The sequence below is a fragment of the Vanessa cardui genome, chromosome 22, assembly GCF_905220365.1.
Source record: "Vanessa cardui chromosome 22, ilVanCard2.1, whole genome shotgun sequence".
Lineage (NCBI taxonomy): Eukaryota > Metazoa > Arthropoda > Insecta > Lepidoptera > Nymphalidae > Vanessa > Vanessa cardui.
Genome location: NC_061144.1, coordinates 258,363 through 275,529, shown reverse-complemented (window position 1 = coordinate 275,529; position 17,167 = coordinate 258,363). Strand labels below are relative to the sequence as shown.

At 37.6% G+C, this 17,167-nt stretch overlaps 1 non-coding gene across 1 annotated transcript; it reads right to left on the bottom strand.

Moving 5' to 3' along the window:
- Positions 1–1,646: 1,646 nt before the first annotated feature.
- Trnar-acg lies at positions 1,647–1,719 on the bottom strand. Its single transcript has one exon. It is a non-coding gene; the product is annotated as a tRNA-Arg (tRNA).
- Between the last annotated feature and the right edge of the window lie 15,448 nt (positions 1,720–17,167).

The window sequence follows — 17,167 nt, the reverse complement described above, 5'->3', positions numbered from 1 at the left end:
ATTATGATTGTTGAAGCGTCTGAATGAACATTGGATCTATACGCGTTTCAAATTGTATACAAATTTTGTCTCGTATGATTAAAAAGACATTTTCAAGTCATATGTCTATTTATACTATGACAACCACGAATAAATCAATATTTTTTTTGTTGCTGTCGTTGTTGCCCGTATAGTACTCTATACAGTCACTGAAAATCTGCGTTGAACTTTGCTTCAACATAAACTGACCTTCTATAATGTGTCAGTATACTGCTGTGCAGACATTAGTTTTATAATATTGGAAGGCAGACAGGCGGATGAGCCAGTTGATAAGTCGTCACCACTGCCCATAGACAATGGTGCTGTAAGAAATATTTCCATACATCACCCATGCGCACCATGGGAACTAAGGTGTTATGTTTCTTGAACCTGATGTAACACTAAAAATACTGAGTAAGTACTGTTGTTTGGTGGTAACACTCAAAGCCCTACCACCAAGAAAAGTCATCTTGTTTTAATAATAAAATGTGACCTTTCTTAATATTTATCGACAGTAGAATGTGTTCATGTAAAATTATTTTAATTCACTTTCAATTTAATATAACGTGTGTCTAAGTTATATTTTTGATGTCGCGGGGCGGGTCATAAACATCTATGAGATAGTGACGTGTCAGTAATTAATACTAATTCCATTTTCATGACTGTATTTTATCGCCTCACAGCCGTTTAAAATTCGCATCTAATTATACGTTGTAAACTATTATTTAGGATATGTCACTTTTATTTCGTTGTAGTTAATTGATTATTGTGAATAATTGTATCATATAATTACTATTCGTAACAGACAGTATTACCTGCAATATCACAGGCATAAATCGCAGATATGGCGAAAATATGCCGAACGAAAGAGTATTCATTAGGCGGTGGCTATCGAGATCGTCTGTTCAAATCACGAGAATTCGTAGTAGTAGTTCGGAGTCTGGAAGTTGCCTTATCAATTCCGTACCTACTACTATCCCTCTTTTTATTATTTAACAGTAAAAAATTAACTCTAAACCAATGTACTATTTCAGAGAGAGCATTACTACTATTATATTAAATAACATATCATCATTCCATCAATTTTAACGGGATCCCTATGTTTTATGCACATAAAGACATGTACTTAGTCGCGGCTTCAATTGGGTAAGAATTTAAGGAATAGATACAACTAGTCAGTGATCATGAATTTCAAGACACAGATGCAGATCTGCCTTAAGCCCAAGAAACGGCCGAGTGTAAGCAGAGTTATGGTCATCTACACTCATTCCAAAAAAATACTTCAATGCCTAACCAAGAGCCAACGGCACCAAGGGCCCCCCATTGCCTAGGGCCCGGGTTATTTGTACACGTTAATTGTACGCCTGAAAAAATTTAATGATGACTCTTAACGGTCATTTTTATCGTACAACAGCAGATCACAAGAAATCATTTTTTTTTAAAGTAATTGACATAATAAATAACAGATACGAAGATAATTATATTTTTGAATAAATACTCAGCTTGCGAGACTGATAAGAAATTATAGTTGTTTCATTAATATAGTCATTAAATGAGCGTAGATAGTAACTAAAAAAATTGTAAGTTAAATATATGTACATTACTTTTATTAAAAAGGTAAGATAAGTCGACCCTGCCAGGATTCGAACCTGGAATCTTCTGATCCGTAGTCAGACGCGTTATCCGTTGCGCCACAGGGCCAGATCTTCGGTATCACTGACATATAAATTTAAATTCGTATTCTGAACATTATCATCATCATCATCATCAACAGCCTATTTTTGTCCACTGTTGGACATAGGCCTCTCCCAGTGCACGCCACTGTGGTCTTTCTCCGGCTACTCGCATCCAGCTCCTGCCTGCCGCCTTGCGTATATCGTCACTCCACCGTGCCTGAGGACGTCCTACACTACGTTTGCCGAGACGCGGTCTCCACTCTAGAACACGTTTTCCCCAACGGTTGTCGGTTCTACGACAAATATGACCAGCCCACTGCCACTTCAGCTTACTAATCCGGTGGGCTATGTCGATGACTTTGGTTCTTTGACGGATAACCTCATTTCTGATGCGATCCCTCAAAGAAACGCCGAGCATAGCCCTTTCCATAGCACGCTGAGCGACTTTAAGTTGGTGGACCAGCCTTGTCGTGAGTGTCCACGTTTCGGCTCCGTATGTCATGACGGGTAGGACGCACTGATTGAAGACTTTCGTCTTAAGGCACTGTGGGATCGACGATGTTAGGATTCGACGTAACTTCCCAAACGCTGCCCAACCCAGCTGAATTCTTCTATTCACCTCGTCCTCAAGGTTGTTTCTACCTAATCGCAGAGTCTGCCCGAGGTAGACATATTTTTGAACAACTTCGAGAACGGTACCGTGTATCGTAGTCGGTTCCGGTAGAACATGTTCATTGAACATGACCTTGGTTTTATCCAAGTTCATCCGTAGGCCGATACGCATAGAAGAATCAGCCAGCTCGTTCAGCATTTGTTGTAGGTCCTGCAGCGTTTCTGCCACGATGACGATGTCGTCTGCGAATCTCAAGTGAGAGATGTATTCGCCATTGATGTTAATGCCACGTCCTTTCCAGTTCAGCGTCTTGAACATATCCTCCATTGCATTAGTGAACAATTTGGGGGAAATAACGTCCCCTTGTCTCACTCCTCGATGCAATGGTATGGGATTTGTTTGCTGATTTTGTACTCGGACGGACATGGTGGCAGCTTCGTAGAGACATCTCATCACTTGGATGTATCGCCAATCAACTTGGCAACGCTGCAGGGACTCCAGAACAGCCCAGATTTCAACCGAGTCAAAGGCCTTCTCATAGTCCACGAATGCAAGACACAGGGGCCGATTATACTCATGGGACTTCTGTATAATCTGCCGCACTGTATGGATGTGGTCTATGGTGCCGTATCCGGTCCGAAACCCGGCCTGCTCCGGGGGTTGGAATTCGTCGAATCTTCGCGCAAGACGGTTCGTGATCACTCTTGAAAACAGCTTATAGACATGGCTCAGTAGGGATATGGGACGATAGTTCTTCAGCAGGGTTTTGTCTCCCTTTTTGAAGAACAGGACGACCACACTCCTACTCCACGCCTCCGGAGTTCTCCCTTCGAAGAGGACAGAGTTAAAAAGCGTCTGAAGTTCCCTAAGTACCGGTTTACCTCCCGCTTTTAATAGCTCTGTGGTAACGCCGTCCTCTCCAGGGGCTTTTCCATTTTTAAGCTGTCCAAGAGCAGTCTCGATTTCGCCAATACTGACTTCAGGCAGGTCTTCGGAGAAATGGCGTGTTAATGTAGCTCTAGGATCCTCATTTTCGGGATCAGGTCGAGATGCATGCGATGCGTATAACCGGCCGTAGAAGTCCTCTACTTCCGAAAGTACTGCCGGCTTAGAAGAAACGACTTCTCCACTTGCTGTGGTCAACTTCGTCAGGTGGCTCCTTCCAAGAGATTGTACGAACACCTTAGACCCCCGATTCTGCTCAATAGCTCTTTTTATTGCAAGAGTATTGGAGCACCGGAGGTCGTGTCGTACGCGCCTGCTGATCTCTTGGTTTAATTGCCGTTTCTCTGACGAAGTGACAGGTGGGTTTTCACGTCGTTTCTTCATGAGCCCCAAAGTCTCTTCCGAAAGGTTCGACTTCCTGCCCTTACGCTGCATGCCACAATATCTCGTGCCTTCTTCCCTGAGAATTCGAACTACATTTTCGAGGTTCTGGTTTACGTCCGTTGTGGTTTCCACGGCAGCGAATCGGTTCTCCAGGATTGACTGGAATGTTTCAGATCCCGCAATGGTTTGGAGCAGCTTTGGTCGGAGCGTGGACTTCATCAGACGGGCGCGCTCGGCCTTAAAATTGATATTCAGAGAGCCTCGGAGGAGTCGGTGATCACTACCGGTATTGAACCTGTTAATCACTGAGACGTCTCTGAATATATGCCTCTTGTCCGTCATTATGAAGTCGATCTCGTTTTTCGTCATAGTGTCGGGGCTTTGCCACGTCCACTTCCTTTGCGGCTGCTTCTTGAAGAAGGAGTTCATCAAGAAGAGCCCCTCCCGTTCGAGGAAGTTGACAAGCATTTGCCCCCTATGATTCCTGCTTCCAAGTCCATGGGGTCCTACTACCGATTCGCTGCAGTTCTGTACTCCCACTTTAGCGTTGAAGTCCCCCATGACAACGTTGTAGTGGGTTTTCGTGGTGAAGTGGAGGGCCCTCGATATGTCATCGAATAATTCTTCCACTTCATCGTCCGAGTGTGTCGAGGTCGGTGCGTACGCTTGCACCACCTTGAGGCTGTACCTCTCGGTGAGCTTTATAATGAGGTACGCTACCCTGTTCGACACACTGGAGATTTCCACCACGTTGTCAACTAGGGACTTATTTACCAGAAACCCAACGCCACCTTGGGATTGTTGGTCACCCTCTCGGAAGTACATTAGGTGGCCTGATTCGAGGGTTACGGTGTCCTCTCCCTCTCTACGGACTTCACATAGCCCTAATATGTGCCACCTAATTTTCCCAAGTTCTACCTCAAGTTGCGCTAGATGCGAGTCAAGCCGTAGCGTGCGTCCGTTGTACGTCGCAAGGGTCAGTCGGTTGTGGTGGCCTCCCGTAGCCCGGTGATTCTTAGCACCCCCCGTCCCGCCGTTACCATCGTCGCCACCATGACGAGGAATAGCGGGGCTGCCGGGAACTGGGGGCCGTGGCTTGCGTGTGTGCTGTATGTGGAGGTTGTGCCCATAATCGCCACGCTGGGCAGGCGGGTTGGCGATCGCAGGGCGTAGCTTCTCGCACCGGTGACGCTGCTGCCCGTCACCGGCCTGTGGTATTTAGCTACGCCTATTATGTTTATGGTTATACCGCCATCAGTCGGTCGCCAGAGCCTCGTTTGCTGGTCGGCAGGATGCACCACGGGCAGGTGAGGTTGGCTTGGGGCACTAAGGTGTAGTTTGCGCCCCCTTACATCCCACATTAAAAAAGTTACAACAGTTACAATTTCCCACTGCTGGGCTAAGGCCTCCCCTCCATTTGAGGAGAAGGTTTCGCACATATTCCACAACGCGCTTCCAATGCGTTTTGGTGGAATAAACATGTGGCAGAATTTCTATGAAATTAGACACATGCAAGTTTCCTTACGATGTTTTCCTTCACCGTTGAGCACGAGATGAATTTGAAACACAAATTAAGCACATGAATATTCAGTGGTACTCGCCTTGGTTTGAACCCACAATCATACAACCGATATCGATAGAGATATAGTGTATCTGTTAAAATATCTAACTAACCACTGGGCCAACTGGGCAAAAAATTACATGTGGTATAAATTACATACAATTGTTACTTATTTCTGTATTAATTATCTTATTAATCACATTATATATTAGGTATACTTTTTCCGGTGCGTCATGAAAAAAAAGTCATGTAAGTGAATTTTATGTATGCGCGCGCAGGTGTCTTGTAAGCTACATGATGAATGAGCTCGCTTATCCGCCAATTAATTGTCAAGTCGCTAGAAAAGACAAGTTTACACCTCATCTTGTTAGAACACATTGAAATTTGTTTGGTTATAATAGTGGTAGAAAAGGAAGAAATATCAATAATTTTATTTCTAATAATCAAAATTTCAAAGACGGACCGGTAAGAAGCTCAGTAACTTCAGCAATTTAATGATATTCTAATAAACAGATATGTTATACCCATACTAAACAACAGAAAAAAGTGTACCGCGCCGGGGACCGTTTATTTTGTAAAATAACATAAACGAAATGTATATCGTTACAAGTAAAAAGGATAGCTTGATAAAAACAATAAGTAAAAGGCGTAACCAGATGCTTTAATTACGCAAAACGTATTACTACGCAATTATGATGTATTATTATAACGTATTACTACGTAAAACGACTAAAGGCAAACGTTCACTTCACTTTTTGCGCGATAATGACATATCTGTTTATTAGAACATCATTGTAAGTATGTAAATAAAGTAAAATTAAATTTATATATGTCTTTCATCGAAATCAATAAATGTTAATACTTTTTTATCTTTAATTATTTCATTGAGTAATATTTATCAATGCCGAAATATAAAGCCGATTATTATTACTTCATTGTAATTAGGTTTTTGCATGCAATTAGAAACTATATCTAACAACGCGGACGACGTAGAATTTCCGACGCGAATACATAAATGCACCACCTTTTTTAATATATAACCTATTACACATTCGGTGAAACAAAAATTAATCTATCCTAAACATTATTGCGAATTCGAAATTGACTTTGTTTAGTACTATTTTTTTTTAATCCACTTGAAATTCTATTTACAGGATGCATAGGTTATTTCGATTTTTTATAAATAAATATAAATATGAGACAACATCACATACATTACTCTGATACCAATGTAAGTAGCTAAATCACTTGTGTTATAGAAAATCAGAAGTAACGACGGTACCACAAACACCCAGACCCAAGACAACATAGAAAACTAATGATAATAATCTACATCGACTGAGGAATCGAACTCAGAACCTCGGAGTTGCGTACCCATGAAAACCGGTGTACACACCACTCGATCACGGGATCGTTAAATGTTTTAAATCAAAGTTTCCCTGAATGGGGTATATGTCAGTCACCTATTCGTGGTCTACCCCGGGCAACAGGGCCGGTTTGAGCTTGCTCGTCTAATAGTATGCCATGGGACTCCTGGTACGTTTCTAGTGAGCAGAATAGACTGTGTGAGCGGCCTCATTGGCGTTGTCGCCTTGGTGGTAACTCGAGGAGGTTTAGAAGACAGAACGGAGCATTAGGCCCTGGTGAGTCCCACATACTCATTCCTGTCCCCTAGGCGGCATACCTAAATAAATTTCCTCCTCGTAAAACTAAAAAAGAAGTCTGCCTGCTTGAGCTCACGGCACATACCTATGGGTAGTTCTACAAATTATGGTCGAATTCGAATCTGATTTTTTTCTGACATTTTTTATATTTTCTGGTGATGGAATTCAGTCTAATAATTAAAGTACAGTACCTTTTAGCATTTAGAAACAATTGTCATTAATGTAAAAAAAATTGTTAGTAGGTTACATTGTTTTTTTACATATTTTGGCTGAACCGCCAAAAATTCATTAATTTGTAGAACTACCCCATTTCAGAACAAAATCAAATTATTCATCTTTTGTGTCATATTTGTATGGTCACCTATCCCCTGTACCAAAGTCAGCGTCGCTTGACGTGTGTACAACTGGGCCACAATAAAGGAATGTTTTATACCAATTATTCAATCCTCTCATATAATATAACGATCTGTCAATCCGTCAGTCCTAGTTTATAAAATTAAGTGTGTTTTTTAATTATAGCAATCAACTTGTCCGCCTTTGATACAATGTTACATAAATATACGCGTACGACGCCAATTATAATTAACTAAGTGTTGATAGTGACTTTGCTTGAGAACTGAACTTTATTTATCTGACTAAGCTGTCCTGTACTGTACCTGTATTGCTGATAATTACGAAAATCAATAACAGTGCAATTTTTAAGGCATTGTTGCCTGTGGAACCAGCTTTCTCCGGTAGATTTTCAGGACCGATACGACTTGGGAACTTTAAGAACTTGGGATATCGGATACCTGATTATAAGTGGTCACTACGACTCATATATAACCAGGCCTTGTATTCACCAATGCGCCACCAACCTTGGAAGCTAAGACGATGTGTTCCTTGTGTAGTTGCACTGGCTCTTGCCCTTCAAACCGAAAAATAACAATTCTAAGCATAATGCGTATGCCTTTTTGGAAAGTTTTTTTTTAATTATATTTAATTTTCCCTAAACATATCTATAATATTAATCTAGACTATTTAAATATAACATAAGTATGACAATTTTTATTATAAATCATATGTGATAAATCCTTCTAAAAGTTTATATACTAATATATTTTTATGGCGTGTCATTAGAGGTGGCCGGAAGCTGACGCGAGCATGATATGGTTGGTTCCGGGTTAAAGTCGGATCCGCAAATAGTCGTTGTATGGAAAATTTAAACCATTGCTCGTAATAATCAAACGAATCTTGCCTGTGTTTCTTTTTGAGCAATTTGGATTATATTGTAGACACATTTAATCCGAACCAAATTCAAATTGTATTGTTTTTACTAAAGAAAAACTTTACAATATAGTTATTTTTCAACGTCGATATTTTTTTTACTAATATAAAAAATATTTAAAGATAGAAAGCGATATCCTCACATCCTGATGATGAAGTTATTGGGGCTTATATACACGACCATTAAAAGTGGGTTGGCGGATTACAAATGGCTAAAATTAATTGAAATAACACACATGCAGGTTTCTTCGAGATGTTGCCTGTTAGCGACCACATGAGCATGCAGTGTGCATACTAAGTGGTTTACTAAGTGTCTGGATGCACCTCTAAGCCATCTCGGCTCTTTCAAAGTCTTGAATAAAGATAATTTGATCAACTTAGATTTGACAATAATGCTTCAGTCTGATTCATCAAGTTTTATTTATTTATTTGTTTTTATTCACAAATGATCACAAAATGAAACTCGCATGTAAACTTTATGATTTGAACTCACGATCCTCAGTTGAAATACATAACGTTGTAGCCATTGCGTTACTTATTATATAATTTTTGAGCCAAAAAACAAATACTTCTTATATCATGACATTAAACTGGCATGTCAACAATTTTTTTTGCGCAGTTGTAGAGCTTTGATCAAGCCCGTCGGGGAAGGTACTACAGGGATAATGGACCTTACACCTTTATTTCCAAGGTCAGTGATGCAATGACGATGTAAGGAATTGTTACTATTTCTTATAGCATAATCTAAGGACGGCGGTGACCATTTACCATCAGATGGCCTATTTGCTCGTGCATCTAACTATGTCATAAAAAAATCTAAAATAAAATATAAAGTAACTAGGTAGGTCAACATATATTGGAATATATCACATAAAAATATTCATGGTAATTGTTTAAAAACCGTAATATCGTATCGTGTAAATATAAGTACGAATTCGAAGGCTCCACTCTCAAGGCGACGTTAATATTTGTTGTTATTACACGATTATACACATACATACTAGTCAATGATATAATTGCTTAAAATCTAAAGGTTAAGCGTTTACCAATATAACTTGATTAGTTCATGCCTATCCGAGTTAGGCACCAAACTGACTGGACACGCTGAGCTATGGAAAGCGAAGATTTATTTAATGCCTAAATGGAAATCTTCATCAAACATCTCGTGGTCAAAATAATTAAGACTAAACTAATGAGGTTTATTATTTACATTTCATGTAACATCACATATAACTTTTCCATAAACTAATTAACTACGATCGGCCAGCTAAAAGTTAATATTAGCAAGTTTCTCTAATACAATGAAAACTTACATAGTTGTTCTCAATAATAAAAAAAATATTGACTAATAATAACATTATTCAAATGTAGTCAAACAATCATGTATAATTATGCGTAGCGCGTTATCATTTCATAACTTTGCTGAGCCTAGTCAATAGAGATTTGCATTTAAGTATTTATACATTTAAAGGAAGGATTTGTCCGTCCTTACGTAAATGAGGAGCAGAGATGGCCCAGTGGTTAGAACGCGTGCATCTTAACCGATGATTGCGGTTTTAAACCCAGGCAAGCACCGCTGATTCATGTGCTTAATTTGTCTTTATAATTCATCTCGTGCTCAGCGGTGAAGGAAAACATCGTGAGGAAACCTGCATGTGACAAACTTCATACAAATTCTGCCACATGTGTATTCCACCAACCCGCATTGGAACAGCGTGGTGGAATACGTTCCAAACCTTCCCATTAAAGGGAGAGGAGGCCTTTAGCCCAGCAGTGGGAATTTACAGGCTGTTTGTTACTTATAAGTAAATGAAGGAACGTCCACAGAAAAACATAATCCAATCTTTCTGTTAGATATCAGAGAGCTGCACTTGCATTTTTAATTTTTTTTGCTGACTGCTACCAAGTAGTTTTTACGAACGTAATATAAATTGAAAATAACAGGTTTCGCTAATTTGTTGTCAAACTTTCACGAGATTCGAAGTAAATTCTGACAGAATCGCACTCAAGGTCTCGATTACTTATTCATCGTTGGTTTGCGTAGAGCGCTGTGGAACCGCAGCCTTACCGACTAGCCGTAGCCCGCGGCTGCTCTCAATCTTCAACTTAATTTGTTAATGGCTCTTACGAAAGAGAATTACGACTCTTACGAGTTATTAGCACTTGAATTCGAATTCGTTAATGAGAATATGACGTCATGTTTTCGGACGTCGGGACATGGTTGCAGCGATGTCTTTTAAATTAACTTACAAAAATCTGGTCACTTGGGAGAGGTTCCCCAAAGCTGTTTCTGCCCCTTGATTGATTTGTTCGTGAATTATTTAAAATCTATTGTTGGTCCTTTTATATAACAACAACAGCCTGTAAATTTCCCATTGCCGGGCCTCCTCTCTCTTTGAAGAGAAGGTTAGATGCATATTCCATCACGCTGCTCCAGTGTGGATTGGTGGATTAACATGTGGCAGAATTTCGTTAAAATTAGTTACATGCAGGTTTTCTCACGATGGTTTCTTTCACCGCCAAGCTATATCAGAATTATAAACACAAATGAAGCACATGAAAAATCAGTGGTGCTTGAACCAGCAATCATCGGTTAAGATGTACGCGCTCTAACCACTGGGCCATTTCGGCTCTTTTTTTTTCACTTCACGTTGCCAATGTTTATTCCATCAAACCTTCCTATGAACAATTAAATATGTCAAATGTAATAGTTTTCAAAACCAAAATCAAAGTAATCTGTGACATATTTTGCTAGAGTAAAAGTATAGATTTGTCGATCCGTCTCAAAAAGGCACACTAATAATAAAATAATATAATAATAACAGCCATTAAATTCCCCACTGCTGGGCTAAGGCATCTTCTCCCTTTGAGAAGGTAACCATATTGCAACGAAACACAAAATATGTGTTTCGTTTTGTTCATTTTTATAAAAAATGTTTAATAATAAATTAAACTAAATAAAAAGTTAAAATAAATGATTCTCCATAACCTTTTGTGGTTTATCGTAAAAAGTGGCGTTACCTTTAGAATTGAAGTGTGTTCATTTGTTTGCCATTAACCACAATATTAACAATGCCCAAAATTTTGTCCGAACTTAAATAAAGCCGACCATTGACCATTATTAATAATCATTATGCAATAATTATATTTAATAATTAATAAAAAAAATTATTACGTTTTTTACTCAGTAGTTATTTCGGAATAATAAAATACCCAAAAATGGTTATCAAAAGCAAGTCAAATGGTTAATTAATGAATTTTTATACTTTAATGTTATTTTTATAATCAATTCTTGTAAAAATTGATACTTTTAATTCTAAATATGGAACGCAATGCTTAACAAAGTATTTACAGATAGTATTCATAATTTATGTAATATTACGTATTTTGTGACGTAAATTTGCAAGGTTCAAACACAAGGACGAAGAAGGGCTTTATAAGTTATATGTAACATTAGCATGTAACGGAAGATTTTGTTATTATTGATATTGAAAAATTGCAATTATAAATTGGTTTTGTCGCATAGAATATCTAAATATGTATAGTACTTAGTAACAATGCTTAAAATCAGAAAAGAACCGGTAACGGATAACTGTTATAAGTAGCAATTAATATCATGCCGAGATGGCCCAGTGGTTAGAACGCGTGCTTAACCGATGATTGCGGGTTTAAAGCCAGGTAAACACCACGGAATTTGTATGCGCTTAATTTGTGTTTATAATTCATATCGAGCTCGGCGGTTAAGGAAGTGAATGATAGTGATGAATATGCTTCTAAGCTTTTCCTCGAAGGGAGAGGAGGTGTTTGTCCATCCGTGGGAAATTTACAGGCTGTTTTTATTATATTATTATTATATCATAAATTGACTATATGTGACTATATATGTGATTCTCTATTGCAGTTGTCTATGCATAGCCTTTTTCCAAAACACGAAGTTAACCAACAACGTAACTCTCTTGTAACTTACTTTCAAATATTCATAAGCATCCACACCAAACCTATGTGTAGTGTTTGTATTTAAATAATAACTATGGTAATAGTTATTAACATTGTCTCGTGCTCACGGTGTGGTGGGGCGAACGTCATTCGGGCGAGAGCCATTGGCGAGAGCTGACGTGTCGCTTGCGCATACCGTGTGTTGTCGAGCCAGTGAACCGTTTAACATAGTGTACACTACAAGTGGCGACGAGGACAAAGGTCTGTTTGCACATATGTACATATAAAATTAATAAATATATAAAATAAAAGGGAGCAATCTGTCGAACTTTACTGGTAAAATAATAATATTATTTTAATGAAACGCGTATAACATAGTTATAAATAGGATTAAATATTGCTATTAAAGATATTTTTATTAAAAGTTATTACGTAAAGATAACTTATAGGACAGTAAGGAAATGTTCAATAGAATAACAGTAATAATTTCAATTATATATATAATTGCTTGATAGTATCATATTAATGATGAACGCCTATACGAAAAATATTGCAATTTTATTTACCTATATATTATTTCTTTTTTTAATCAGGCGTATTAATTACTATTTTATCTGATAATGGTCATTAGACTTAACAAATCTTAAAAGTATTAAACCTACGTGGTGGGTGTACGTTGTAAATACCAATAATAAAATGTTAAATAAAAGCTAGCATATTAGTAGATTATTTAATATTTGCTGAAGGTAAAGATAAAATAATATATCTTATTGATTCAGTTATTGAGTCCGACACATTGACTGCTCTGTATGTAAAATATGTGTAAATAATTAACTTAAGTAATGGTAATAAGTTACCTCCATTAAATTGGAAAGTTGGTGCAAATGTACCCCCATTAAATTGGAAAACATTGGTACGAAGATACCTCCATTAAATTGGGAATCGATGGTACTAAGATACCTCCATTAAATTGGGAAATTATGGTACTAAGTTACCTCCATTAAATTGGAAATTAAATACTTCCATTAAATTGGAAATATACGGTATAATAATAAAAAAAAAAAAAAAAAAAAATCATATTATTTCAGATCGCCCCAAACAACTCGTCACTATGTCATACGCAACAAACAACGCGCTGTCATTGGAGAAATTGGATTTAGAGGGAGACGGTGTTTCCTTAGGCCAGCGCTGGGAGAAGTGGAAGCGGTCTTTAAATATCTACCTGGAAGCAACAGAAATTACATCTCCGATAAAGAAGAGGGCAACTCTTTTATTACTTGGAGGTTCAGGTCTACAGGACATATTCTATAATTTGCCTGGTGCGAATGCTGAAGCTAACGAGAATAATGATGTGTTTGAAATAGCGATAAGTAAATTAGATGAGTATTTTACTCCAAAACAGAGTAAAGTGTATGAACGACATGTGTTCCGTTTAATAAAACAAGAAGAAGGGGAAAAATTTGATAAGTTTTTAATAAGATTAAGAAATCAAGCCGAGAAATGTAAATTTGACAATCCAGAAGATCATTTAATAGATCAAATCGTAGAGAAGTGTTTATCAATTGATTTACGTAAGAAAATTTTGACAATAGGTGACAGCATAACACTAGATAAAATTATTACAGAAGCTAATACATTAGAGGTTGTAAATCGACAAATGGAGGAATACGGAAAGCAGGATAAACAATCGGATGTAAACTCTATAGCTTTTAAAAGAAATGAAAATGAAACTAAAAATGAAAAGAAAAACACAATCTTCGTAAATAGGAATAAAGGATGCAGTAGATGTGGGAATTCCAAACATTTTGCGAACGACGCAAAATGTCCGGCGAAAGGAAAACAATGTCACAGTTGCGGAAAATTAGGACATTTTAGACAATATTGCAAGAGTGGTAGAGAAGAAACTAGGAAAAGGAAAATAGATGAGATAAATAGGCAAGAAGAAGAGCGATCGAGTAAGCAGCCTCGAAGAAGGAAGGAGGTTGATAATATAATTGATAAAGAAGTTGATTATGTCTTCAACGTTAATAATGAAGCCAACATAGAATGTGTCATTGGAGGGATAAGAACGAATATGTTAATTGACTCCGGATCTAAATATAACCTTATTACGGACAAGACGTGGAATACATTAAAAAACAAGGGGTTTTTATATTTCAATCAAGATGAGAAGCCAAACAAAACACTTTTTGCATACGGTAGCAGAACACCACTAGAAATCGTAGCATCCTTCGAGACTACTATTAAGATTAATGGAAAAGAACAACGCGCAAACATTTATGTTATTGCGGGAGGATCAAGAAATTTACTAGGCAAAGATAGTGCTATTCACCTTGGTGTACTCAAACTTGGAACCAGTGTAGATCAGATTGCAAATGAACCATTTCCGAAATTTAAAGATGTTATGGTAGAGATACCTATTGATAACTCTATAAAGCCTATTTCTCAACCATACCGCCGGGTTCCAATACCACTTGAAGAAAAAATAGAGAAAAAAATTAAAGAATTACTGGACAACGATATTATTGAGGAAGTTCGAGAACCATCAAAGTGGATATCTCCAATAGTACCCATATTGAAGGACAACGGGGAACTGCGTCTCTGTGTAGACATGCGACGTGCTAATGCAGCAATAATGCGGGAGAACCACCCATTACCATCCATGGATCATATTTTGCCAAAGACAAGGAAAGCTCAATATTTTAGCAAGTTGGACATAAAGAACGCATTCCATCAAGTGGAATTGCATCCAAACTCAAGGCACATTACGACATTCATTAGTTCGAAGGGCCTTTATCGTTATAAACGTTTAATGTTTGGCATTACTTGTGCACCTGAGTTGTTCCAGAAAATACTGGAAAATATACTTCTCAAATGTGATGGAGCTGTAAACTTTATTGACGACATTTTGATATTCGGTCGTACTGAACAAGAACATGATTCGCGTTTAGAAAAAGTATTACAGGTTCTAAAACAAAATGGCGTTTTGCTGAACAAAGGCAAATGTTTGTACAAAGTGCAAAAAGTAAACTTTTTGGGACATGAGTTAAGCCCTGAGGGAGTTAGACCCTTAACTAAGTATATTGAAAGCGTAGCCAAATTCAGAATTCCAAAAACGATTGAGGAATTACAAAGTTTTTTAGGGTTAGTAAATTATATAAACAAATGGATACCTAACCTAGCTACACTGACAGAACCATTAAAGTATTTATTGCGATTTAAATTTGGAAAACATACAAATATTGAAAAGTTTTGGAAAAATGAACAAGATCAAGCTTTTGTGCAATTGAAAGACAAACTTACGAAAATTCAAACACTTGGGTACTACGACGTTAATGACAAAATTCAAGTGATTACTGATGCTAGTCCTTTCGGATTAGGAGCAGTCTTGGTACAAATAGATTCTAGTGGACCTTGAATAATTGCTTATGGAAATCGCACATTAACTGATTGTGAACGCAGGTACAGTCAAACCGAGAAGGAGGCCCTAGCGTTAGTTTGGGCTATAGAACATTTTAATGTTTTTCTTTTCGGAAAAGAATTTGATTTGATTACCGTTCACAAACCTTTGGAGGTGTTGTTTGGAATAAAATCGAAACCGTGTGCCAGGATCGAACGATGGGTGTTACGGTTGCAAGCATACCGATATAATATAAAATATAAGCCTGGGAAAACAAATATAGCCGATTCATTGTCTCGATTGTGTAAATACTCAGATTTCCAAAAAATTAATAGCGATAAACATATACACCATATTGTTGAGAATGCGAGACCTCGTGCAGTATCCATAGCAGAAATTGAAGCACACTCTGAAGGTGATCCTGAAATAGCTAAAGTAAGAGAAGGCATTTACAATAACAAATGGGACGAGACTATCAGAGGTTATAAAATTTTTGCGAATGAATTATGCTTCTTTGGAAATGTGCTTCTAAGAGGGACTAGACTAGTGATACCTTTAAAACTTCGTAAGATCGTTCTAGATGCGGCACACGAAGGACACCCAGGGATAGTAGGAATGAAAGGACGATTAAGGTGTAAAGTATGGTGGCCAAAGATCGATAAAGATGCCGAAAATATAGTGAAGTGCTGCAAAGGATGTACTTTGGTTGGATTGCCGCATGCACCTGCTCCAATGAAGCGTCGTGAACTTCCGATGGCTCCCTGGGTAGATATAGCAATAGATCTGCTAGGTCCATTGCCTAGTAATGACTACTTATTAGTCGTTGTTGACTTTTACAGCCGTTACAAAGAAATAAAAATAATAAAAACTATTACTAGTGCTCAAATTATAAAATCATTAAAAGAAATATTTAGTCGATTAGGTTACCCTTCATCAATAACGGCAGACAATGGTCGACAATTTGTAAGTGATGAAATTAAGAGATTCTGCAAAGAGTGCAACATAATATTGTTTAATACGATTCCTTACAACCCGCAACAGAATGGCGAAGTTGAGAGACAGAATCGCGACATATTGAAACGTTTGAAAATTGGTAAAATTGAGAAAAAGGATTTACAAGAAAGTTTGTGGGAATACCTCATGATGTATAATTCTACCCCTCACTCAGTTACAGGGAAAACACCAACCGAATTATTTTTTAAAAGACAGAATAAAGATAAAATTCCAACTCTACAAGATTTTAATAATAAAGAAGATGACACTGAGGTTAGGGACAGGGATAAAGAACAAAAGGAAAAAGGGAAGGAGTATGGAGACAAGAGACGGAATGCACAGGATCCAGATTTGAATGAAGGAGACAAAGTATATGTAAAAGAAATGGATAAAGCAAATAAACTTGTACCAAATTATAACCCAACACCACACACTATAGAGAAAGCAAAAGAGGGAGATATAACCCTGCGAAACGATGAAACAGGACAATCATTAAGACGGAATATATTACATCTGAAAAGAGTTGAAGGCGAATGGAAATCAATTCAAGAAAAGGAAGCTAGGAATCATGATTTGGAGCAAGAGTAATTGTAAAAGACTAATTATAAAATATTACATAGAATATGAATAAGTATAAATTACTGTATTGCAATGATTATTAAATTTTCAATAAGAAAGGGATGTAGTGTTTGTATTTAAATAATAACTATG